This window comes from Ambystoma mexicanum, chromosome 6q (genome assembly GCF_040938575.1).
Source record: "Ambystoma mexicanum isolate Mex_15411 chromosome 6q, UKY_AmexF1_1, whole genome shotgun sequence".
In the NCBI taxonomy this organism is placed as follows: domain Eukaryota; kingdom Metazoa; phylum Chordata; class Amphibia; order Caudata; family Ambystomatidae; genus Ambystoma; species Ambystoma mexicanum.
In genome coordinates this window covers 469,371,113-469,396,368 of record NC_090937.1, presented here as the reverse complement: position 1 = coordinate 469,396,368, position 25,256 = coordinate 469,371,113, and the positions used below count along the sequence as shown (strand labels likewise).

The window sequence follows — 25,256 nt, the reverse complement described above, 5'->3', positions numbered from 1 at the left end:
GCTTTGTGTCGTCTTGCTTCCAAGACGCGCACGCTGCCGCTGTGCTATCCTCCCGGGACGTGTGGGGTGTTCCTATAATCCCGCATGAGTTGGTACAGCATTTTCTCGACGGGTTCTCCCGTGAGGCGTGCGATCTGTGTCGTGCGCTTGATGTTGCTCATAAATCTTTCCACGGTACCATTTGCTTGAGGCCACAACGGTGTTATCTTGCGGTGACGGAAACCCATGTATTCTGCGAATCTTTGGAAGTCTTGTCCCGTGAAGGGTGGTCCATTGTCAGACTTGACCACCTTTGGTATGCCATATATTGCGAACATCCGATCTAGTGCCGGGATGGTGTGATGTGCAGAGGTGGATGGGACAATCTGTAGGTCCGGATATCTAGAGTATTCGTCTACAGCTACTAAGATGTATTCACCCCCTTCCATGGGCCCAAAGTGGTCGATGGCTATCTCTTCCCATGTTCCTTCTGGTAGTGCAGTCATTCTTAGTGGTTCAGGGACCGTGTGCGGCTTCACAATGGCACAGGTGGGACAGTTCCGCAATAGCTCTTCCACTGATGCATCTAGTTGGGGAAACCAAAGTTTTTGCTTTAACATCCTCTTGGTGGATACAATTCCCCTGTGTCCTTCATGAGCTAGCTCTAGCACCTTCTGTCGGAGGCTTAGCGGTATTACTAGTTTTGTCCCTTTTAGTAGTAGTCCTTCCTCTGACTTCGCAAGTTCTTCCCTTACGGCTAAAAGGCACGTGATATCTTGTTTGGTATCCTCGTTCATCGTTTCACGGATCTGCTTTGTGTGTTTCCACCGCCCTGTTTCTAGGCACCTCAGAATGGTTTGTATTCCTTGGTCTGTGTTGGACTCTCTTGTTATCTGTTCCATGTCAAGGCCTTGTGGTGTGCTGCTGTGAATAACATATCTGATGTATTGATCAGCGATGGACTGTTCTGGTCTGCTCTTTTCCTTTGGGTGCCGGGAGAGGAAATCCGCAGGATTTTGTTCCTTCCCTGGCCGGTGTATGATGGTGAATCGATAGTCCTGCAGCCTAAGTGCCCATCTGGCTATTCTCGGTGGCATTTTAGCTTGTGGGTTGCCATAGATGAAGGTGAGTGCCTGGTGATCCGTCACGACTATGAAAGGTTTTCCATACAAGAAGAGATGAAAGTGCTCGCAGGCCCAGACAACCGCCAGTACTTCCTTTTCTGCTTGAGAATAGGTTTGTTCGGTTTTAGATAGGCTTCGACTGGCGTATGATACTATGTGTTTCCCGCCCCCTTCTTTGTCGTCTAGTTGAGTGAGAATGGCACCTAGCCCAACGGGACTGGCGTCTACGACGAGATCTGTTGTCTTCTTGGGGTCAAAGTACGCCAGGTTTTGGTCGTCGAAGATGCGGTCTTTGATGATCTGGAATGCTTCTTGGCATTTGGGAGACCGCGCGAATTCGGTGTTGAGTTTGGTGAGAGCTCTCAAGGGTTCACTGATGGACGCAAAATCTCGTATGTATCTCGTGCAATAGCTTGCGAGTCCCAAGAATGATCTGAGATCTGATGTTGTTGTGGGTGGTTCAGCTTCACGTAACGAGCTAACCTTTTCAGGGTCAGGCGTCATGCCCTTCTCCGAGAATATGTGTCCGAAGAATCTGAGTGTCTTCTTGCGAAATTCACACTTTTCTTTGTTAAGTGTTAGCTGGGCTTCTTCCAAGGCCATGCAGACTCTCATTAGAGTGTCATCATGTTGTTCCTGAGTCTGGCCGAACACCAGAATGTCGTCGCTGTAATTCAAGCAGTTGGGCACATGCTTGATGACATTCTGAATTTCTGCTTGAAAGATTTCGGCCGCTGAGGACACTCCAAAACTAAGTCGCTTGTAGCGGAATAACCCTAAATGGGTGGCAAACGTTGTTATGTATCGAGAGTTCTTGCTGAGCTCCAGCTGATGGTAGCCTTTGTTTAAGTCCAGCTTCGAGAATATTGTCGCTCCATTTAAGAGGTGCACCATGTCCGTTATTCGGGGGGCTTGATGTCGTTCTCTTAGGATGGCTTCATTTGGTCTTCTCATGTCTACACATATTCTGATGTCCGGAGAGTCTCTCTTAGGTACCGGCACTATAGGGGAGACCCATGGTGTGGGGCCTTCCGCGGGCTCAATGATGTCTGCCTCTAGTAGCTTGGTTAATTCGTTTTCAACTTGCTGTTGAATGTTGATGGGGATGCCCCTGTAGTGCTGGGCTACTGGAGTGATGTGGGGATCGATGTGAAGTTCAATTTGTTTTCCCTTCACTTTTTCGAGGCCTTTGAACAGTGCTGGGAATATTTGATCGATGCTTGCCATTGGATCTAGGTACTTGTACACCATAAGGTGGTATAATATATGAATGAGTCCCATCTCTATGGCTGACCGATAGCTTAGGATGCATCCGCTCTCAGTGGCGGCTTGTAACACATGCATGGGGATGCTTTTCTTGTGTTCCTTGTATTGGCATGATGCCATGAAGAACCCTTTGCATGCTAGGGGTGTTTTTGAGCCATAGGTATAGATGAGGGCTCGTGCTGGCTGTAGGCGAGGAGCGTTTGGTATATTTTGGTATACTTCTTCACTTATTACATTTACAGTTGCTCCAGTATCTATTAGGAATTCTGCAGTTGTTTGATTGATTCGCATTCTTAGCATTGGGCTGTGCTCTTTGGCCGTGTTGTTTCCCAGGGCGTATAGATATCCCTTTCTCCGCGATGCTTCTTGTTGTTTTTCCGGTCTGCGGGATCTCTCTTCTGAGGATGCGCTTGACACGCTGTCTGACTGTGACTGTTCTATAAGGCATCTCACATATCTTCTGGGTCGCCTTCTTGCTTTTGACTGGGTGGTTTTGTTCTCCCTCCATTCTCTCCTCTCTTGTCTTCTTTCCGGTTGTTCGTCGTGGTGACGGTGCCGTCCCTGTTCTTGGAACTGGTGTGCCGCCCTGTTGTGGTGGGTGGGTTGGTTCTGTTCTAGTTCCATCGTGGGTCTTCCACTTCTACTGGTTCCCTTCATTTTGCTGCGAAATATCAGGCATACAGACTTGTAGTGGTTGTCGCCACCATATGTGGAGCATGTCTGTCCCATGGCAGGGCACGTTCCTTCATGGGGGTATTCATGGCCACACCTGTAGCAGAAAGGATCAGTGTTGGTTCTCGTTGTACTCTCCAGCTTGTTGATGCTTTCCTGCTTGCCGTGTGTGATCTTTATGTCGTACAGGCCTTCCACTTGCGCTGCGAGGGCTGCGTCGGATCTCGCTAGACGCAGGATTTCCTCTAGACTTCTCGGCTGTTGTAGTAGTCGCTTCCGGAAGTCAGCGCTTTCGCACCCCACTATGATTTGCGATCTGAGGGGCTCCTCGTTTGAGTAATTGTTGAAGTCACAGTGCTTCATTTTTGATCTCAGTCTCATGACGAAAGCGTCTATGGATTCTCCTTTGTTCTGCTTGGTGGTGTGGAATATGTGTCGTTCATAATCCACGTTTGTGTGAGGTGTGAAGTACTCTGTGAGCGATGTCTTCAGCTTGATGTAGGTGTCTATGTTGTTTTCCGGCATTTCCTCAAGGATGTCTCGCACGTTGGAACCTACTGCATGGTTTAGAAGGTTTAGCTTTTGTTCATCCTCTAGTGGTCCCGCTGCCTTTAGGCATACTTCAAAGTCTCTCAGCCATCTTCTCCACCTTGACCCCAGGGTGCCCGTCTCTGTGAGGTCAAAATTTGCTGGTAACTGTGCTAGGAGACTGTCCGTCATCTTCCTGTGCCCTTGTCTGCTTGGGGACACTGGGGCGAAGGGTGTCTCTTCTTGTGCTGGTGTCACAGGGACTGTCAGTGACACCCTTCGGGCTGGAGTCGCTGTGGCTGTGGGTGACTCTTCTCCTGAGCCACTCATGAGCTTAACTTTGTTTTTCTTATTGGTCGCGATTGCAGTGATATCCCGCTGTCACCAGGGGGCGCTGCGTTGGGAAGTTCGCGCCTAGCAATTTTGTATTTTTATTAGCTTCTTATGATGGGTGCGTGTGCTTACCCTTTGCATGCCTGGAGTGAATAGGCCGCCTCTAGGCCGTTGCCTTGGCCGTCCTTGTGGTCGTTGCCGTTGGCGGGAGGCCAGTGCTCCTCAACTGCCCCGGGTTCTGTTGGCTTTATTTTCTCCAGCCGTTGCCGTTGGCGGGAGGCCAGTGCTCCTCGACCGCCCGGTAATGTGATGCGGGGAGCCACTGCTCCACCCGCGGTGTTGTGGGATAGCGCCTGCCGGCGCTGTTGCCGTTGGCGGGAAGAAAGCCTTCCCTTTCTCCCGCCCGGAGAGTTGCTGCACGGGGAGCTGCTGCTCCTGCTCCACCCGTGGGGTGAACGCTTCAGCGCCTCTTCGCATTCGCGTATTGCTCTTCCAGGCAGCGGGGAGCCTTCTCGCTCCTGCCTGCTGTCCTCGGGCCTTCCACGAGACGGTGGGCTCGCGGCTCTGGTGGATCTCAACTGCGCCACGAGCGCTCCGAACTGAGGTGGCGGGCACGGCGGGGTGCGTGTCCGCCTCGTCGCCAGATGTAGTGTCGACATGTGGACCTCCTCACGATCCCAGTCGCGCTCTCTTTCACTCAATGAAATGGGGCTGACACAGGAGCTGGGGTGCAACACCTCTTCACTTTATTTCCCCATAATACGAACTGCCGCTCTGCGTGGTAACCCCTCCCCTCTGACACGTGGGACGCAGCCCACTTGGTAACTAACAATAGAGAGAGGACTGTTCCTCACTTCGATAATATGGTGGCGACACCACATGTACATGTTCATCAAATCGACTGCAGATACATAGAACACGTATGCATCCATGTGACATGTGAATGCAATACACGCGCGCGTGTTTTGAACGTATCTCTTCTTTATTGCCACACCGTTCACATCGTTCACAGACCTCGGCGCTGGCTTGGCCACAAACTATCTTCTATATTGATTGGACATAGCCCTTCCAGATGCTTTTTATTTCACAACTAGTTGGCTCATTGTCATTCAGCGGAGTTTGAAGCACCCACTCCTACATTCGTTGGCCCTCCCTCCTCCCCCGCCCTGTACTGCGATGGGGAGGAGAGATTGAAAACCTGTGGTAGACTGGGGACCAAGGTTCAAACCTGGTGTGAGCCTCATCAGCTGGGGGAAGGCTTCAACAACTGGGTGACCCCTCAATTACCTGAGTCCAAGGATTCAATCTGCATGCCACTGATACATTTTGAGGTATTACCTCAAAATGTATCAGTTGGGGGTTATGGGGGGTTTCCCCCCACATATATGTTACAATTGACCTTCATAATTCGGTCAATTGTGAAAATGTCAATTGTAATTCGAACAGTTGTAAAACGAACAATTCGTATACAACCCATTTTAATGTATGAATGAATGTGTGTATTTCACACCCTCATCATTTGTTGAGTATGTGTGGTATAATGCATTCCTGTTTTGATTTTACTGCAGAGATTATTTTCTTATTCTTTTGTATAGTAATTACTTGAGGACATCAACAGGGATGAGCTGGCCTAATAGGAACTCTGGAGGTTTCCTGGTAGGCCTTTGCACCCTGGGCATGTATTGTGTTGTTACCTACTTTATTTCTACATTTTCTCACAGGAAAAGGGTTGGGCTTCATGAAAATGTGTAATATGGGTCCACTTAAATTATTTCAAGGGCCTCTTTTGGTTCCCAGTCCACCCCTTGACATCAAAACAAAAGCACCAAAAAACATTTTAAGGGCGATTCCAAAGGGTGTTGGTGCAACTGGGAATCAAACCCAGCTCCTTACCATCTTAGATAAATGCTCTCAACGCTTCACAACTAGCACTGTGACAAAGAAGCCTGGGAAAGCATAAATGAGCTTCAACCCGTCACCACACGTCACAACATACACAGACTCAGTTACAAACTTACAGTGCACTTAGCTACAAAGTGACAAAGACTTTCCAGGTGCCATTCTATGGCGCTGTATAATGCACATCCCCCACGCAGCCAGCAATGTTTTCAAAACCATTCTTGGATGTTGTGCTTAATTATAGCACAGTGAGGAGGTGACACTGACTTTTTGTCTCTTGTCTCTTGCCATCCTAAAGTCCAGAGGGGCTCTTAGCAGCACAAATCCTGTGTCCGCTGTGATTGAAATTAGGGTAGTGGATACATCCAGGGCCTTAAGTGGGCCGGGACTAAGCAGGGCAGAGGCCCGGTAGGCTCTGAAAATTCTATCTGAGGCAGGGTCCTGCCAAGGCCCCCTTAGGTCTCCTGCTAACCCCAGCCCACTACATGGCAAGGTTTTTTTCTAAACCCTAAAGCTCTCGCGTGTAAGCGAGAGCTTCAGGCTTTAGAAAAAAAGCCTCATCTTTCGTTTGTCATGCTGACTCTGCTGCCAGCCCCCCTTTCATCAGAGATGCAGGGGTGATGATCCCTGCATGTCTAATGAAAGGAGTGACTGGCAGGTGGTCGGCGATTCAGTGAAATGATGAGGCTTTTTTTTGGTAAAGCCCGAAGCTCTCGTGCAAGAGTTTCAGCCTTTACAAAAAAAGCCTTGCCTTTTGATTGTGTCGCCAACCCACTGCCAGACACCCCTTTCATTAAAGATGCAGGAATCATCACCCTGCACTCCAGGTGACAGGGTGATGATTTCCCCATCGCTAGTGAAAAGGGTGCCTGGCAGGGGGTCCGCACCACAATTAAAAGCCAAGACGAAACTTACCTGACTTGAATGCCAGCAGTTAGGCCATGGCCCCGGCTCTTTTGTAAAATCAAGCCGGGGCTCTAACGGGGAGCATGGCCTAACAGGCAGCATTCAGGTGAGGGAAGTGTTGCATTTTAATTGAGGCACCAACCCACTCCAGGGCCACAACCCCTAAGAGCCCGACTCGAGTCTGCAGGCCACTTAAGACACTGGACACAGTTAACACTAAAACATGCCCTTGACCCTCTGTAATGTCTCTGGAATTTAAAATGGGTGCCAGACAGTGGAAAGGACAGTGTACGTAGGTGGTTAGCATTGCTACCTGACTGAAAAAAGCACAGCAGTTAGGCTAATAAGCATTTGACCTATCAATTAATTGTTAGCAATGAGGCAGGACACATGCAGAGCTGGCCATTTTATCATGCACACTCACATAACAGCCAGCCTAACTAAATGCAGGGAGTGTCAGAATATCTGGAAAAAAGAAACAAATAATTGTACCTCCAGAAATATGCCAGTGCCCCTCTTCTATGGCTTTTGACATCCACTTCACAGAGCGACAGTGAGACGGCCATGAATAACTGGCCTGTTGAAACCACCGGGTTTAGCGATGTGATTCATTTGGAGGAGAAGAGAAAAAGCATGCTTAGGTGGAAGGATGGAGAAAGGGTGAATGCGTAGATGAATATATTTTCACCAACAGCCACAGTGTTGTAATGGTTTGCCACCCTGAACACGGGGAGTTCCTTCCAATCAAGGTGTCACACAACAAACTGCTTAATGCCAATTCTTTGTTCAGCCCTATTTCTGATTCATCTCATGCCCCTTGTGTCCCCCCCACCCCCGTGTCACCAATGAGCCAAGAACTAGGCCGCTGTACAGGAAATATATTTGTATTTATTTGAATTATAGGTAACTAACTGGGGTACCTGGCGTTGCCCGTGTCCTGATCGAGTGGTGTCTCATGTGCCCAGCAGGATGTTGCTCTTGTCATCATGTCAGCAAGTCTTGCTTCAGTTTGCTCTGGCATCTCGTTTGCCCTGGAGAAAGTTGCTCTTGTCCTCTGGTTGGCAAGTCGTTCTGCTGTTTGTTGTTGTGTTTCAGAAGCTCTTGATATTAATCTGTAACCTTGCCATTTCCCATATTTAGAGTGGCGTGATAAAAATAAATTAAAAAATCTTTTTTTTATTCCCTTTAAAAATGCTTTAATAAACACTTTCGAAATGTATACACTAGTAATACATTTTAAAGAAATAACCAACATATCGAACATTTAGCTTCAGACACTTTTCCAAATTGTGCCTCCTTCTAGTGGCTACTGTAGTGAATCGGGGTGAGCATCAGTAAATGAGGGTGTGTCTAAGGAGTACATTTTTTGCATTCAAACATTGACTACAATCTTGCCCCAGGCAAAGGAGGAATTCATGCAAAATTTGGTAGCAGTGCGTTCAACGGTGTGGATTTGAATAGTCGGACAAACATACATACATACATTCAGCTTTATACATAAAGATAGAGATTGCACTAAACTACACATGCTACCTTCTTTGTGGCTCACAAACTTCTTGTTATATAAATAAATCACACAAGTTGGTTGGGAAAAACACAAATCACAATACTTTACTATATCCCGACTTCAATTCAAGAAATTATCAACACTCGTCAATGAACAAAATCAATTTACATGTGCAGTGCTGTGCAATTTTGATTTTCCTGCACGCTTAAAAGGCTAGCAGTTTGGTTAAAAATTTGTAAAAATGTGTATGGCAATTATTATTTCACCCACACTTTTGCTTTAAAATAAACAAAGTGTGAATAAGCAGTTTGTTTTTCAGATCTCCCCCTACTTTGGTAAGTGTTAGGGAAGTTGGCCAGAAACATTGGAATGATTTAGGAATTTTGGATTTCAGGCCCCGCTCCACTTAAAGGCCTGTGTTGGAGAAGCCACACAGAAATATGTGGTTGATTTGGGAATTTTGTATTTCAAACCCCCTCCATTTAAAGGCCTGTGTTGGGAAAGCTGGACATAAAGATTGGGATGATTTTTAGGAATTTTGGAATTCAGACACCCTGCAGTTAAAGGCTTGTATTGGGGAAACTGGACAGACAAATTGGATTTTAGTTTAGGGACCAGGACACACCTCTTCCTTAAAGAAGGTCGGGTCAAAGGACAAATAGGATTACCCAATAAAATGACATGCTATAGTTTTCAGCGTACACTGGGAATGAGCTTTGATAATTTTGAATGTTAACAAAAAATCACCCGGCGTGTTTTTCTAATTGGGAATTATTTAAATTATATGCAGTCAAATAGGGTAAAGAGCTACACAGTGATGCCCCCCCCCGACCACTTTAAAGTGAAAGGATTCATGGCAAGCAAATTCCCCTACCTTTTGGTTTCAAATGGCTCGATTCTAATTCCATTGAAAATCTCTGTTTAAAGTTCAGGAAAGCCAGCTGAATTTCAGGTCCCTCTTTAAGGACAGGGCAGGCGTCTGCTCACACCACTCTCAAGAATGGTCCCCAGCTTTTCACCATAGGACCAAGCCGGCTTTTAGGCATCCCCAGCAATAGACAGCTCCACCCAGATGCAATTTCAGCAAATTTCCTTTGGTGCTTCCTTGCGGCTGTCAGTTGGTAATTTTTAGCAGCTCTCCCCGTCTCTCATAGAGCATCCACGTTATATACTAGTGATGACACCATCAAGATTTCATTTTTGGGCAGTGCCCTGCAAGAATTCTCGCAACCAGGATTGGACAGTTACCATTCTCCCCCGACCACCCTCAAGTCCAGCCTCTCTCTAAGGATTGGTTTAGGAGTCTAGAACTGAAATATGGCAATTTGAAATCCCCTTTTGTTCATGTCAACGTTTGGCAAAAAACAGTTATGTGGCAAAACTTCGTAATTTACTAGTAACTGCCATAGTATGTATATATATTCTGTTTCAACTAATCATGGGGAATTCAACAAAACAACAGCCGGATCTGCCCCATGTTGCACTGGTGTCTGACAATTTTTTGCCATTTATACAAAAAGCATAATAGTTATGAACGTGTAATTTACTCTCCAAATACCTATTTTTAGCTCCACCAGTTCGCCAACTCTTAAATTCGGGACACGTTCAAAGCAGCCAGGAACATATTTTAGCTTGCCATTAAAATTCCCTATGTCGCAAGGTGGATGAATACTATTTCAGCAAAATCACATGGGATTTATCTTAAAAATTACACATCAATGAATGCAGTATGATGTGTAGTTGCTTAGAAAAATACATACATTATGATAGTCCTTTTAAACTAATAGGAAATATTCATGTTATGCAAATCCTCTTTCCTTTCTTCCGTCCATTTGCCAATTTTGGTCAGTATGTGACCAGAGCGTCCTTGACTGTGTTTTTATTAGCCTCTTTGTTGTTTGAAGTTGGTAGGCTGCAGGTTGTAAATACTTGGGATGCATTGGCTACACAGAAATCTCCCACTGCAGATAACGAGCTAAGCCAGCCCTGTGAAGTCACAAGGCCGTGCTGACATCTGGCTTCCAGTCCTGTTATCTGAAGTGGACCACCATTTCGATATTAAAACCTATTTTTTTCAGCTTCTCTTGATTGCATCTCCTCCCACATTCCAGTCACGCATTGGGTAGTCCTTTTGCCCTTCACAGGAATGAGCCTCCAGAGACAACAGGTCTGGGAAAAGTTTGTTTTCACCACCCATAGTAGGCCATACTTTATTGCAGTTGTAAATAGTTGGGATGAAAGAGCCAGGCTTTCAGTGGGCGAGTCCTTTCTGAAGTCTGCCCAACAACAAGCAAAAGGGTTGGCCTTGTACCTAAATCAAATTTACATGCGACCCATGGAAACAAAAGATTTTCTTTTCAATTGTTGCCAGTATCTTGCATGGAAGCATAATAGACATTACATCTTGCCAACACACACTAAGTCTATTCCCTGACATCTTTATGTTAGCAGGGGAACATTTTTCTCATGCCTTGTTTTAAAACTGCAAACACACATGAAAAAGCCATTTTGGTGTCAGTGTTTGAAAATCCTGCTTTTCATATTAAAGGGGCCTTTGAATTTCTTCTGCCACTGTGATTTAAAAGGCTGCTTTCCCTTTTGTAATGACAGATAGGCCTTCTTCACGTAGTAGCAATTCCCCGTGTTACCTGCAGAAACCCCCAAGGTCTGCCTTCATAGGACCATTTTCAGTGTGAAGGTTTTTATATGAAGGCTGGCAGGTGATTTTTCCAGTGGGCCCTTCAGTTCTGTTTGTTGGTTTTGGGCCCTGAATACAACCCACAGGCCACCCAGTTGTTCTTCCGTGATTCTTTTCTTATAGTTTTCTTTTTGCTGGCGGCCATCCATCTCAATTTCCTTCATTAGGGAATGAGCACTACAGCCTCCTCTTCTGTCTTTGGGTTGGGTGGTGTAGCACAGCACCCCCTTTCTTCCTTCTTCCTGTGGTCCCTGGGGCCCTCCTCTCTTGCTTCCAGGCTGGAAGTGAACAAAGTTAATTATCTAGCCACAGAAAGAAAGGAGAGCTTCAGTACTTTTTACACAACATTTTTCCCCGGAAGATGGACATTGCATTTGCGAGAAAAATATTACATAGATCTAGACATAACATCTCCAAACATCCATTTGAAAGAGGAAAACAATACTTAAAACTAGACACAACTTTTCAGAACATCAATTCAACACTTTTTTTTACAATTTCCAAAGAATATTAATTAAACTACTCACCTGTTGTAATTCCCCATCCATGGTTTTCACCCTTTCCTTTCACTCCTCGGATGGTTCCTCTGCTCAACTTTCATTTGGCTCCTCAATCAGTTGTAAAGCTTGTTTGGGATGACAGCTTTTTAACTGATTGATGTTGACCCATTTTTCATCATGTGATATTTTATCTACAATTTCAAAGGCACCATGCCAAGATGGAAGAAATTTCCGCTACTTGGCCTGATTCCTTTGAAATTTGTAAACCATGTCACCTACTTCATACTCTTTCTTGGTCGTCTTTACATCATAACAGGTCTTCATTCCTTCAGCTGATCTTTCTAAATTGTGCTGAGCATAAGCAAAATCATGCTGGAGGTACTTCCTTAAATTTTCAATTTACTCATGAGTAGTGGACACATTTATCAGGGTCTGCTCCTGAGTTCTGTAGAGCAGATTGTAAGGTACTCATGGTGGCAACAGTAAAGACAGACACAAGTGATCACAGTTCAAGGGTGTTTATTAAACTGTATGCATGAGTGTGAAAAAAGCCTAATCTAAACCTAAAGCTAAGATGGGCGCAAGCTACAAACATCAAATAATAATAAGGGAGAGTCCTAGTAGCGTCTTGTCAAATAAAAAGCGCCTATACTAAAAGAATCCTGTCGCCAATCCTTACCACTAAGTTATAAAAAGAGTGTGGGATAATGTTCACCAGAAAAGAAAGAAGTGTTCACAAAATTATAAGTCAGGATGGTATGGTGGGGTCTCCCTTCCCCACTTTTTTGCACGGGACTTTGCGGGACTCCTGAGCACAGCACCTTCCTGGGCCTCTCCAGATTGAGGCTCACAATGTATTTATTTATTTGGATTTATAAAGTGCACATCAGCCCTTAGGCTTCGTGGCGGTGTTACAGTATATTCACTTAGATACAGCTTAAACAAATTCATCAAACAGGGCTAGGAGGAAATCAACAAAAGTGTGGTAGGGATGTTCCATGGTTACAGGGGAACAACATTCAAGTACAATCTAGTTGAATAGCTTAGTTTGTAGTGCCTTTGTAAAGGCTATGAGGGAGTTTTCCTTTCTGAGTGTGAGTGGTAGGGCGTTCCAGGCTTTTGGGGCTAACACTTCGAAGCTGGTACCACCGGTTTTGACTTTGTGGAAGGCAGGGACTGAGAGCTGGTGGGTGTATTGGTATCTTTTAGGTCTGAAAGAGGGCACCTGATGTATTCGTTCCACTAGGTAAGAAGGGGCAGACTGAGAAAGGCATCTGTGAGTGATGGTGAGAGACTTGAACAGAATGCGCTCTTTGATCAGGATCCAGCGGGCGTCTTTTCTAGCCTGAGAGATATGCTCCATCCTAGGGATACTTAGTGCCGCTCTGAGAGTATTATTTTGTGTGATTTGTAGTTTGTTGATGTTGTTGGATGAAGTGCCTAGGAGAAGGATGTTACAGTAATCTAACGTCGCGCCAAGTGTGGCTCTCGCAATGTGGAGACACCTTTTTGGTGATAGATGGGGTTTTACTGCATTCATGATTTTAGTAGTGAGGGCAGCTGATGAAGAGGTGGAGCTGACTTGTCTATCCATTGAAAGGGTGGAATCAAGATATACACCCAAGGTTTTTCCTGCCACAGAGACTGTGATTATTGTATTCTCAATGCTAAATGAGCTGTATTTGTCATCCAGTTTTTTTAGGGACTCTTTGGGGCCAACCAATAAGATTCAGTTTTTCCCCGTTAAGACACAGGCCATTTGCCGCCATCCAGGCCTGGATGCGTGTGTAGGTGTTCTGGAGAGTGAATTCCAGTTCAAATATACATGAACCTTCAGGGGCTAAGTCTCTTTTCCGCAAAGTCTCTCGCATTTTGAACGCCTGATGGATCAAAACAACAAAAAAACAAAAGTTCCTTCTGTGATCTTGCACCTTGGACGATTGCTCTTCACCACTAGGATCTCCCACCGCCAGGCTCGATCCTTCTTGCAAATTGGGCCTCCCTCTGTCGGGTTCACTACGGCCTTTCAAATGTAGCTTGCAATATTCAAGAGCCTTAATGTCTGTTTAAACAACTTCTCACTCTGGACAACCGTCTGCTGGGTTCCTGTTGTCGACACAATGCTCACGAGTGTATTACTCTTCACCCCAACTCACAGGCATCCCTCAGCCAGGTTCACGTTTGCCAAATACACAGTTCACTTTGCTTTATCACAATACTGGTTTGCATCAGAAAGCATGGGTTCCTTTCTACTAGCTTTCTTTCGGCATCCCTCTGTCGGGCTCACACGTGCCTTATTTCATGGTTCATAATTTTATCAGAAAGCGGAGTTCCCTTCCCCTAGCTTTCTTTCGGCAATGGGTCAGAGACTTTTGATTGTACACGGGATTTGACATGACCCTTGTAGAACCACTCTGACACCTTACGCTGCCTTTTCCTAGGGCCTTCTGGTCTTTGCAGTTTCAACACAAAACCAGAGGGGCCAGCAAGAGTCCTTCTAATGAGTACTCCTGTGGCACCTGACCACTCTGCATCTGGCCCTTGTCTTCTGAAGTTCCTTGCGTTCATATTATGTTGTCACTTGCAACCTTGGGCTCAACACAGTTCGGTTTGCTATCAGCTTCCTCTGACTCACCTGCTGTGTTGAACCCATTGGCTTGTCTTGCCTCTGAAGTCAAGACGGTACCAGGGTAGCCAGCATGCCTTCCCTCCTGTGCTATCAATTCAGGAGGCCCCCTTGCACCGTTAACATCTGTTCTTCCATACACCAGCTGTAACTCCCAGTCTTATGGTTTCCCTTTTGGAGGCTTCGCAGGTCTGAGTTGAAAAAGGCAAGGGCAGTTCCCCCTTCGTCGTCCTTCTAGGTCTCACTACCTTTCTCCTCCATTTGAACTGCTGGTTCGGTGTAGCGGTTTCCTCGTGCGTTTAGCCTTGTTCGTAGTGTGCTCTCGTGCTCTGCCTTTTATCCCTGTGGGAAGGTAAAGGGCCCTCAGGTATGCGTGGTTATTGTCAATTGCCTGACTCTGCCTGACCTGTGTGTTGGGACATGTCAGGTAAATGGCTCTGGTGCTAGTCCGTTGTCTGTTATGGTGTAAGAATTTTTTGTGTTGGAAACGTGGGGGTAGAGCTTCTAAATGTTCTGCAGGGTAGAATGGGCTAAAGTTGCTAAAAGGAAGGCGGTACCGCATCTCAACCATCAGTGTTCCACTTCCACTCCCCGAAGACCCCTCATCCAGGTGATCCTCCCCCACTGGTCCACTCCAAGGAACTGGATCCAATAGCGATGGCTGTGTCCTGGCCACCTGGATTACAGATCCCCGGGGACTAGTAAGTGTGACACCTTCAGGTTTCTCACAAGATGTTGAGGTAACACCATTCTTTGTCCGGTCATATGCTCAAATGGAGACATCTTTGTTGCAGAAGATGGTGATGACCCAATAAGCATCAGAAAAAGTGGTAATCGGATGTCCCAACTGGACCCAGAGTCTGCCACAAACTTCTTCAAGATACTCACAATTGTCTTGTATCTCTCTACTCCCCCTCCCCCGCTTGAGGCCTGGTGTTCGGCAATGTGGTGTTTTCTTTTCATCCCTAGAATCTTCCACATTTTCACCATCACCTCACTGGTAAAAAGACTTCCTCGATCCCACTCAATCCTTTGCGGGAGGCTGAAACGAGAGAAGATGTGGTTGATCATTAGTGCAGCAGTTGTCTCCACCTTGCAATTCGGGGATGGGAGACATTCAACCCACTGTGTGAATAAGAATGTCATAGTCAACATGTACTTGTTTCCTCTAGAGGAGTGAATTACTGGCCCGATGAAGTCGACTTGCAAATGTGACAAAGGCAGTGTCATTCCCCTTTTTTTGTAGGGGAGCTCTGTGTATGAGTGATCTGGGTTGAAATTGAGCAGACACAAGATACCCCTTAAGGTAAGTGTCGAGGCCCTGGCCATTTTGTGGCCAGTAGACAACCGTGCGCAAGAATTCAAATGTTGTGTGAAACCCCCTATGACCGACAGTGGCTGCGTCATGGGTGTGGTTCAACACCAGGCTCCAGAATGAGGTAGGTACCACCCACTGGTCACAGCCAGGTAGGGCACTTCTTACTAACAAACAGTCTTGGATTCCGGAACATCTTGGAAAACCTCATCAACACTAGAGATCCTCTTTACTGGTACAATCCGACATTGTTACAGGAAAACTCATGGGGTCTTCAATGTGTCGATAGAATTTGCGATTGATTGGGTCCTCTTTCTGTGCAGTGATCAAATCTGCATCTGGGATATCTCTACTCCACTGGGCAGTCGAGAGTTCACTATTCGCACAAGTTTGTGACATGGTGACAGCAGCAAATTGTATTTCCCCCAGCAGGGAATCTGTTTCTATGAAATCCCCCTGCAGGGATCCTGTTTTAGCCAGCTAAACAGCCAGGTCATTCCCAGTATTATCTGGCCCCTCTATTTTGGAATGACCTCTTATTTTCTTCTAATAGATGGTCATCTCATTGGAGGTTACCAGATCGTCAACTGACTGGATCAGTTTTGCTTGCTTTAAGGGTTTATTGTTGGCACAAAGGATGCCTCGATTCTTCCAGTGAATCAGGTGCTCCACGAACCCATTCCTGATATAATCAGAGTTAGTGATTATGACCAGTTCTTTGAGTTGGTGGTGCACTGCAGTGAGAATGGCTTAATGAACGGCCAACAACCCTGCAATCTGACTACTTCGGGTCCTATTTTGTAACCAGCAGAGGGTTTTGGGGTATCATTCACATAAGCATTCCCAATGCCAGCCACAAGTTATTTTTCCCCGTTTTCAACATGGTAGGAACACCCATCCACATAAACTGTGGGTATCCCCTGACAAGTGTCTTCTTCATAGACATTAGGGGTCATTACGAGTTGGGCGGTAAGGGTTAACGGTCACCGGTAATGATGCCGGTGCCGGTAAACCCTTACCGCCCTATTCCGAGGTCGCTTAGCGGGTCCCAGCAGGAACGGCTGGTCTGACCAGCCGTTCTCTGCGGGTTCCGTTAAGGGACCTTGGAGCTAATAACGGGCACGCAATTTGCGGGCCTGTTATTAGCGCCTTCCCCATTCCCATTGAGCCCTATCGGGGCTCAATGGGAATGGGGAATGGTCAACTGAATGGGGGCTTACCGGGTCCGCATAGGTTGGAATGTCCCAGTAAGTCCCCATTCAGCCAGACCGGACCCGGACCCGGGTTTAGAGGAAGCCATGGCGCTAATAGCACCATGGCTACCTCCAAACTTGTAATGACCCCTATTGTGTGGGGAAGTTAAGTACATCTCCATGTTGTTGTTGGTCATTAGACTTTCGTCCTCGATACAGTTTTCTTGAACACAATCATGCAAGTCTGCTAACCCTTGTACTGGGGGACTCTTCTTGTTTTGGCCATGTCTGACCTGCACAGGAATGCCTTGCATGGACAAGATCCAGGAATTCTGGAATTACTGATGTTCCTCTGTCGGATTCTGTCACTTTGAATATATTGCAAGGGTTGGTGAGGAGTCTCGACAATAATGTGTGCCTTCTCACACACAAGGAATTCTTCCTCCACAGAGGACAAACGCTTGCTCACGTACGAGATGACTTTGTTGTCCATGTCATGCTTTTGACACAACACCGCTGTTAGGCAAGTATCTGAGAACCCAGTCTCCAAGAAGAACTCATTTTTCTTTGTGGGGTAAGCCAAACAGGAAGCCTGGGAAAGGCTTCTTTTCAGTTGTTTAACTGCCTCAGATTGTTCCAGACTCCACTCCCACTTGACTCCAGCCTTTAATAAATGGACCAAGGGTCGAGTGACCTCTGCGTAGTCCTAAATGAACTTCTGACTATAAAAAGTGAGTCCAAGAAGGCTTCTTAATTCTCACAGAGTAGTAGGGTCTTTTAATTTCATTAATGCACCTGCCTACTTCGCCAGGGGATTAAGATCCTGAGGGGTGATCTCATGCCCTAAGAAGTTCACTTAGGTCTTACACCACTGCGCCCTCTGAAAGGACAGTTTTGCTCTGTCTTTCTGCAACTGGGTCAGATCACGGCGGATCTCTGCAATATGTTGCTCCACAGTTGAGATCTTGATCAGAACATCATGTAAATAGGCCAGGTTTCCCCTTTCGCCCAAGTCGGGCATGGCCTTATGTAGAAAGATGTTGAACTCATTGCTTGAGTTTATGTATCCAAAGGGGGTTCAGGTCCACATGTACTGCTGCACCCCGAAGGTAAAGGCAACGTTGTGCTTGTCTTCCCTACTCACTGGTACTGTCTAGTCGCTTTTGGTCAGGTAAATGGCAGTGTACACTTTTGACTCTTGGATCTGTGCCAGACCCTGATTGATGTAGGGAAGTGGCCATCTTGACATGTGGGCCCCTTTGTTCAACTTCCTCAGGTCTGCACATGGTCTCCATTGGCCCTTTGGTTTAAGTATCCCCAGATAGAGATTGTTGAAGGTACTGTGGATCGGACAAATTATCCCACAGGATTCTTGTAAATTCTTAATAATCTCTGTGAATGATTCCATGGATGTAAGAGGTAACGGGTATTGTTTCACAAATAAATAAGGATCCATCTTGAGGTCCATGGGTATGTTGGTTGAATGAATAGAGATGCAGCCATAGTCATATGAGTCCACTGAAAAGATATTTTGGAATTCCAAGAAGACCTGTTTCAGCTTTTGTCTTGGCTCCTCGGTCTCACATGCATCAACAAGATTGATCCTTTCCTCAACCATCTGCTTGAAACCTAGAAAGACCTTGGGCTTGCCAATTTCAGTGGTATCCTCCAGTTGGGTGGAGAGGTCTCTTTTGATGGTGCTGACCTGGATAGTATGGCCATTGGCTGAGTGCCTATTTGCTTATTTACTTTGACTTGCTTTATTCGTTCCTCCATTTTATTTGCTTTTAGCTCATTGTTGAAGCAGGTGGGTGACTGGATGCCACAAATTTAGTTTTATTATTTTAATCATATATTTTTTGTTTTCAGTTATTTGCTTTCTTTTTATGGTACAGTTTGATTTCTCGTAGACCATCATTTGGTCTGGAAGTTGCCTGGCTCTGACCTACCTCTCAGATAAGACACGCTCTGTGGTCTGTCTTTGCTCTCTCTGAGCAGTGGCTGGGGCTAAGCACTTCAGGCGTCTTTATACCGATTGCATGCATTTTAAGTCACACCCAGGTACGGCCATCAGCTGAGTGCCTATTTGTTTATTTCCTATGACTTGCTTTATTTGTTCCTCCAGTTTATTTCCTTTTAGCTCGTTGTTAGAGTGGGCGGGTGACTGGACGCCACAAATTTAGTAATATTTTTTTAATTATATATTTTTTGTATTCAGTTATTTGCTTTCCTTTTATGGTACAGTTTGGTTCCTTGTAGACGGTCATTCGGTCTGGAAGTTGCCTGGATTCCTGACTCCGACCTATCCCCTAGAACAAAACACACGCTGTGGTTTGTCTTTGTTGCTCTCTCTGAGCTGTCAGTGGGGCTAGGCATTTCAGTAGTCTTTATACCGATTGCATGCATTTTAAGTCGCACGCAGGTACGGCCATCAGCAGAGTGCCTGTTTGCTTATTTCCTATGACTTGCTTTATTTGTTCCTCCATTTTATTTCCTTTTAGCACATTGTTCGAGCAGGCGGGTGACTGGATGCCACGAATTTAGTTTTATTATTTTAATTATATATTGTTTGTGTTCAGTTATTTGCGTTCCTTTTATGGTACAGTTTGGTTCCCTGTAGACCGTCATTCGGTCTGGAAGTTGCCTGGCTTCCTGACTCCAACCTACCCCCCCCAAACAAGACATGTGCTGCGGTCTGTCTTTGCTCTCTGTGAGCAGTGGGTGTGGCTAAGGATTTCAGGAGTCTTTATACCAATCACATACATTTTCAGTTGCATGCAGGTACGGCCATCGGCTAAGTGACTATTTGCTTATTTCCTATGACTTGCTTTATTCGTTCCTCCATTTTATTTCCTTTTAGCTCATTGTTCGAGCAGGCGGGTGACTGGACACCACACATTTAGTTTTATTAGTTTTATTATTTTAATTATATATTTTATTGTGTTCATTCATTTGCTTTGTTTTTATGGTACAGTTTGGTTCCCTGTAGACCGTCATTCGGTCTGGAAGTTGCCTGGCTTCCTGGCTCTGACCTACCCCCCGGAGAAGCCATGCTCTGTGGTCTGTCTTTGCTCTCTCTGAGCAGTCAGTGGGGCTAGGCTAGGTTGCTATTATGTGCCTATTTAGGCAGCAACTGGCTCAGCCACCAAAGTTGCACCAAAGTCAAGCCTTGTGAGGGGGCAAGATGAAGGCGTATCTTGCAGTCTTCAAGTGCTATCCCGTGAACAGCTGATACAGCGGCACCAGTGAGTACTGTATGGCTGCAGGTTTCTCATACACACTTACGAGGGGCAAGAAGTCTGGCCATCTTGGCAACCTTTCTTGCCTTTTATTAAATACACGTTAATTAGCAGTGCATGCATTGGGATGCTATGACCTACTGGAGCAGCACACTCGGGTCATTGCCTGTTTAAGAAGACCTGGCTGCGCGACTACTCTGGTCCTGCTGTAGTACAGGCGGTTCCATCCAATTATAACATCCATTCGATTGGACCACCCCTCTTTGACATCTGGGAGCGCTTTTGCCTTTGTCTACAAGTTGGCTCTGACCGGTTGGCTCTGACCACATGGTTAAAATGCAAGCTTTATTAGTTCATTTATTGATTACACCCTCAAATTCCTGTTATGTTTTAACGGTTTGTTGCCCCCTCCTATGATTCTTCCTTTTTCAATGCTTTCTTAAGCTTGGTGGCTGAGCTGTGGCTAAAATGTAACAATCTGGTGATAGTTAGGGATTTCAATTTCAAGGCAAACTCTCATTTGGATCAACCCTTCCTGCGTTTTGTTTTCTGGCATAGAGGATTTTCACCTACTACAGTTTGTGTCTGGCCTTACCTATCATTTGGGCTACATACTTGACCTTATATTTTCATCACCACCTCAGTTTTAGTCTTTCCAGCCCTTCAATTGGTGTGGTCTGACCACTTTTTAATCCCTTTCTCCATAATGGCTGAACTCTGCTCTCAGGTCAATTCTAAGCCGGAAGTTTGGAAGCGTAGCTGGAGGTATGTTGATGCAGCTATGGTGACTACGTCTATAATATCAGGGTGCCAAACTCTGCCAATGGTGGACTTGATGTTATTGGCTCAAGTATTCACTGAGATAGCCGACCATCTGGCTCCTGTCAGATTGTCTAGACAACGTGCTTGTCAATCTGAGCCGTGGTTTGGTGATGCTTTAAAGCTTCTGAGCCTTAAGCCGCGGCAGACTGAGCGTAAAAGGAGAGGTTCTTATCTCCAGTCAGATTGGGTTCTTCTCCATCAGGCCACTATTGTATTTCATAATGTTATTGTGGCTGCTAAACACTTGAAACACTTGTGTATAGGCGCGTTACAAATGCCAGTCATATCATATCATATCAGGTTCTACTCAGTTAGGGTGGAGGCTGCCATTTATCAGCCCAGAGAGTTATTTGAGCTTGTACGTTCCCTATCTTACCCTGCTGTGGCCCAGGCAGTGGTTGCTCCATCACAGAGCTTTGTGATTCTTTGTCAAGCTTCTTTTCTGAATAAATTTTGCCTATTGGCATATTGATTGCACCTTCAGACCCAGGCTCTGGGGGATCTTTTTCAGTTACATCTGACTGCTCTCCTCTGAGGCTGTGGTTCTCCTTCCCTGTGTTTTCAGCAGAACAGATTATAAAGGCTACGGCCATGCTTAAATCTGCCTCTGCCTTGGACCCTATTTCATTGCTGATGTGTAATGATATTATGCCGACCAATGCTCTTTTGATGGTCCAAGCCCTCAACCGTTCATGTCAGCCAGGGACTATTCCTTCACAGCTGAAATATGCTCTGGCGATTCCTCTCTTAAAAAAAACTTTTTTGTTTTCGGCCTGTCCTGCTAACTTCCATCCAATCTCACTACTACCTTTCTTTATGAAGCTACACGTGTCTTAGATTTTTCCTCTTCTTAGTTCTTTTCTGGTATCTTCTACTTTCTTTGATCCTTTCCAGTGTGTTTTCCATGCCGGTTGGGGGACTTAGAGCTTGAGGCCTCGGTGGTGGACAACCTTTCGTGTCTCTCTAATCAGGGTGGAGGGGGAGTCTTGATATTATTAGATATATCGGCTGCTTTTGACACTGTCAATCACTCCATCCTGCGTGCTCGCCTGACCAGGGTGGGGATAACTGGACGGGTACTATCTTGGTTCTCAGCTTTTCTTGGTGATTGTTCCTCTTGCCGGCAGGGTCCCCCAGGGTTTGTCCCTGTCTCCCATGTTGTTTAATGTGTATATCCAGCCTCTGGTTGAGCTCATCCATTCTCACGGCCTCCATTGCTATTCTTATGCTGATGATACCCAGATTATTTTGCAGCTTGATCTTTCCGATCCCTATCCGACGTCTCAGCTGCGGAGTTGCTTGGCGGACGTGGGGTGTTAGATGGGCCACAACTGGCTTAAACTAAACAGGGACAAGACTGAGATTCCGGTGGTTAGCCCCGCTTCTGCTTTCTCCCTCTTTACTCCTACTTTCTGGCTCTCTTCTCTTGGCCCCTGGTCTGGTTTCTGTTGTGAAGGATTTGGGGATCAAAATCTCCTCCTTGCTCTCCTTGAAGTCTAAGGTGGCCTCTGTCTGTCAGTCTGGCCATTACAAACTGAGAGTTCTGCACAGGGTACTGGGTTCTCTCCACACACAGTTTCATGCACCAGTGGTTGCCGCACTGGTGCTGAGTGTACTATATTACTGTAACTTTCTGTATCTAGCACAGCCACTGTATCTGATCCACCGCCTTCAAGTGCTCCAAAATACAGCAGCCATATTGGTGGTTCATACTTCCTATTGCACGTCCATCACCCCGGCTCTACGGCAGTTTCATTGGCTACATGTAGCCCAGAGGGTGCAGTTTAAATCCACGTGTATTGTGCACCAGGCCTTCCATGGATGGGGGACCGAATACCTGCAAGTTTCACCTCTATGTTCCCAATCGTCTACTCCGCTCCCTCGAGTTGTGCACTATTTTTGTCGCTCTGGTGTGGCTCTGTCGAATTGGGGGATGTACTTTCTTGATCGCTGCAGCACGGTTCTGGAATTCCCTCCCATTCCATCTTCAGGCAACAGCAGATTTTTTATCCTTCTGCCGGTTATTGAAGACATTTCTTTTTGTGTAAATTCGTGACAGGGAGTCCGAGCCTTTGAATGTACTCTGCTTAGCGCCAAGCTACTGGTCACTGACTCTGAACACTACCTCCTCCCGTCTGATGTTACAGGTCACTTCTTCCACCCCGTAGAGCCAGGAAGAGTATATCATAAAATTCCCTCCATGCCTAGTAAAAATCTTTTCTGGGGGAAGTCCGTCGCTGATGTTGAAACAGTTGTTTGGATTGCTCGCATGATTTAATTATCTAAATCAATAGAATAATGTTGGGCATCAACCACCATTCCAATAAAGGTGTATGAGCCTGAAGTGTTACGTCGAAGGTCGCTATTGTCAACCAATAATCAAATGGTGTCGTGTTCTAGATCTACTAAAGGTGTCAAACTTAAATACAAACCTTGTAGTTGGAGATGGGAATTTAAATTTATAAAGGCATCCTGATGTTTGAGGTTCTGTCCTTGCTTAATTTTGATGGGAATAGTGAATTGTCGCATCTGTCCTGGGATGGTAACCACTTCTCGCACTTGAACTTCAACCGCATAAGGCAGCAATTGAGCTGACCGGAATGTTTTTTCAGTGTTGTCAAAGCCCATGGGGCTACCCCCCAGTTGGAACCAGGCTTTACTATTAATTAAGACCAAATTAATTGCGAACCAGTTGAGAATGTCACTTCCCAGATAAAAGGCGGAAGGGACATCTCGCACAACCCAAAAATGATGCTCTATGCTTTTGTTCCCAATGGACCTTTTTAGCATACACCTGCTAAGCAGTAGATTTTTGGAATTTGGGTTTTCCAGACCTACTTCGCATTTGTCAATCAATTTAAATGTGGGAATGGTCTGATCTTTTGGGAGTTGCCTGAATAATCCTTTGCTGATGAAGCTCCTTCCATTATTCAGGCATATTCTGGTGAGCACCGGCTCCTCCCCCTCATTTAACTGAATGGGAAATGTCAGGACTATGAGCGGGTTCTTCACTATCTGGTTTCACGGTCCAGACTTTGGACTCGCATAACATTTCAATGCATCCCCTTCCAGTGTTGATTTGCACTGAAAATCTGTGAGTAAGGTTGATTTTCAAGAATGGAGAAGGGATACCATCACCAGTTTGTTCTCCTACAGAGATGAGAGTAATTTCTGGGACTTGGTTATTTTTTAAATGGAATTATATTTCTCAGAAAGTCGGTCAATTAAATGACAAGTACCATTCATGCTTACATAATTGGTACTAATTTTTAATTTTATAGGCCGGTTATTCTGGGTCCAGAGTACCTTGTTTGCACAGTCGATCAGAGGTGATAACCTCCTCAGTAGCTCGTTCCCCAGTAAACAAGATGTGCCCTCTGGAGTCACGACTATCACGGGATGTTTTAATCGATGGCGCCCAACTTTTATTTCTAAATCTGCAGTCCCTATGACGGAAATGTCACGCATTCGAAATTTTGAAGTTGTCCAGGAAGTGGTGTGAGGGGAATTTGGTGGCCCTCCCCCCGTCCTGAGTTTAGTTGGTCAAAGGCCTTTTTGGACAGGGGTGTGGCTTGGGATCCAAGATCCACCAGAGCTGACAATTTCTCTGACCCTGCATCCTTACCGGTGCTTACAATCTGCCTGCTTTCTCCTCCAGGGTGCAAAGAAAGTGGGAGCTATTTGCCAGCCCAGTGGACATTTTGGGCAATTTTACGTGTCGGAGTTCGGGAATCTGTAAAGAAAATGTTACAACTAACAATTGGCAGATTTGGGGAATCCACTTTCTCCTCTGATTCTTTGCTGTACCCCTTTTCCTGGGGGCAGTTTTCAGAACCTGTTTGGGGGAAGGACAACCCTGTTTCTATTCTATCTGGCTCACATTCTGGGGGTTTAATAGTTTCTTGTTTTGGGTCGATCTTCATGCTTACCCTGTCTACTCAGGGTCTTTTCGCACCCATTTTACTTTGTGAGTGCTCCCCACATTTCTGAAAGAGAAGGTCTGCTTACCTGAGTCCTCCAGGGACTCTTCTCTTTCAAAGGGGATAATCTTGAGCTCTTCCACAAAGTGGGTTCTACTTTGGCCTCACCTATATACTTGTTGCTCCTCAGGACCTGTGGTTTGTCGGATGTTTCCTCCCATCATTTCCCCCCCAGGGCATCAGATCTGGGTGTTGGGGCATTCGGTGAAGAACGGTTAGGTTGAGGGTTGGACTGAGCCCTCAGCATGGGCCCCAGGTCAGCAGTCAGTTACGGGACCTGTCGCTCCAGCTGCAAGACCTTTTCTGGGTTGTAGGGATGCCTCAAGTCATACCTCTGCTACTCCTGAAATGGGTAATTGTCCCTTCTCTCGACTAGCTCAGGTACTGGAAACTTCTCCCATAATTTTCCATCTTGAATCTCCCTTCTTCCGGGTTCATGGATCTATTGTCCTGGATCCAGGGAGAGAGAGTAGGACTATTTGGAAACTTCTGGTTCGGGGATATCTGGGGAAAAACCTCAGATCGGGAGGTGGAGTGATACTTCTCTCCTGAGGGAAGTTTAGAGGGAAGGTTCCCAAGGCAGTACTTACCTAATTTCCCCCCCCCCCTTTGTGCCGGGGGAGTATATAGATACAACAAGATTGGCCTGTCACCCTTGTACCTATGGCT

General features: G+C 45.9%; 1 long non-coding RNA gene across 1 annotated transcript in view; it reads right to left on the bottom strand.

The window, feature by feature from the left end:
• Positions 1-7,891: 7,891 nt before the first annotated feature.
• Positions 7,892-25,256, bottom strand: part of LOC138516113 (uncharacterized) — a 229,590-nt gene continuing 212,225 nt past the window's right edge. The window contains exon 5 of the long non-coding RNA XR_011282229.1: positions 7,892-11,190. This is a non-coding gene — a long non-coding RNA (uncharacterized lncRNA). The remainder of the gene's footprint in view (positions 11,191-25,256) is intronic.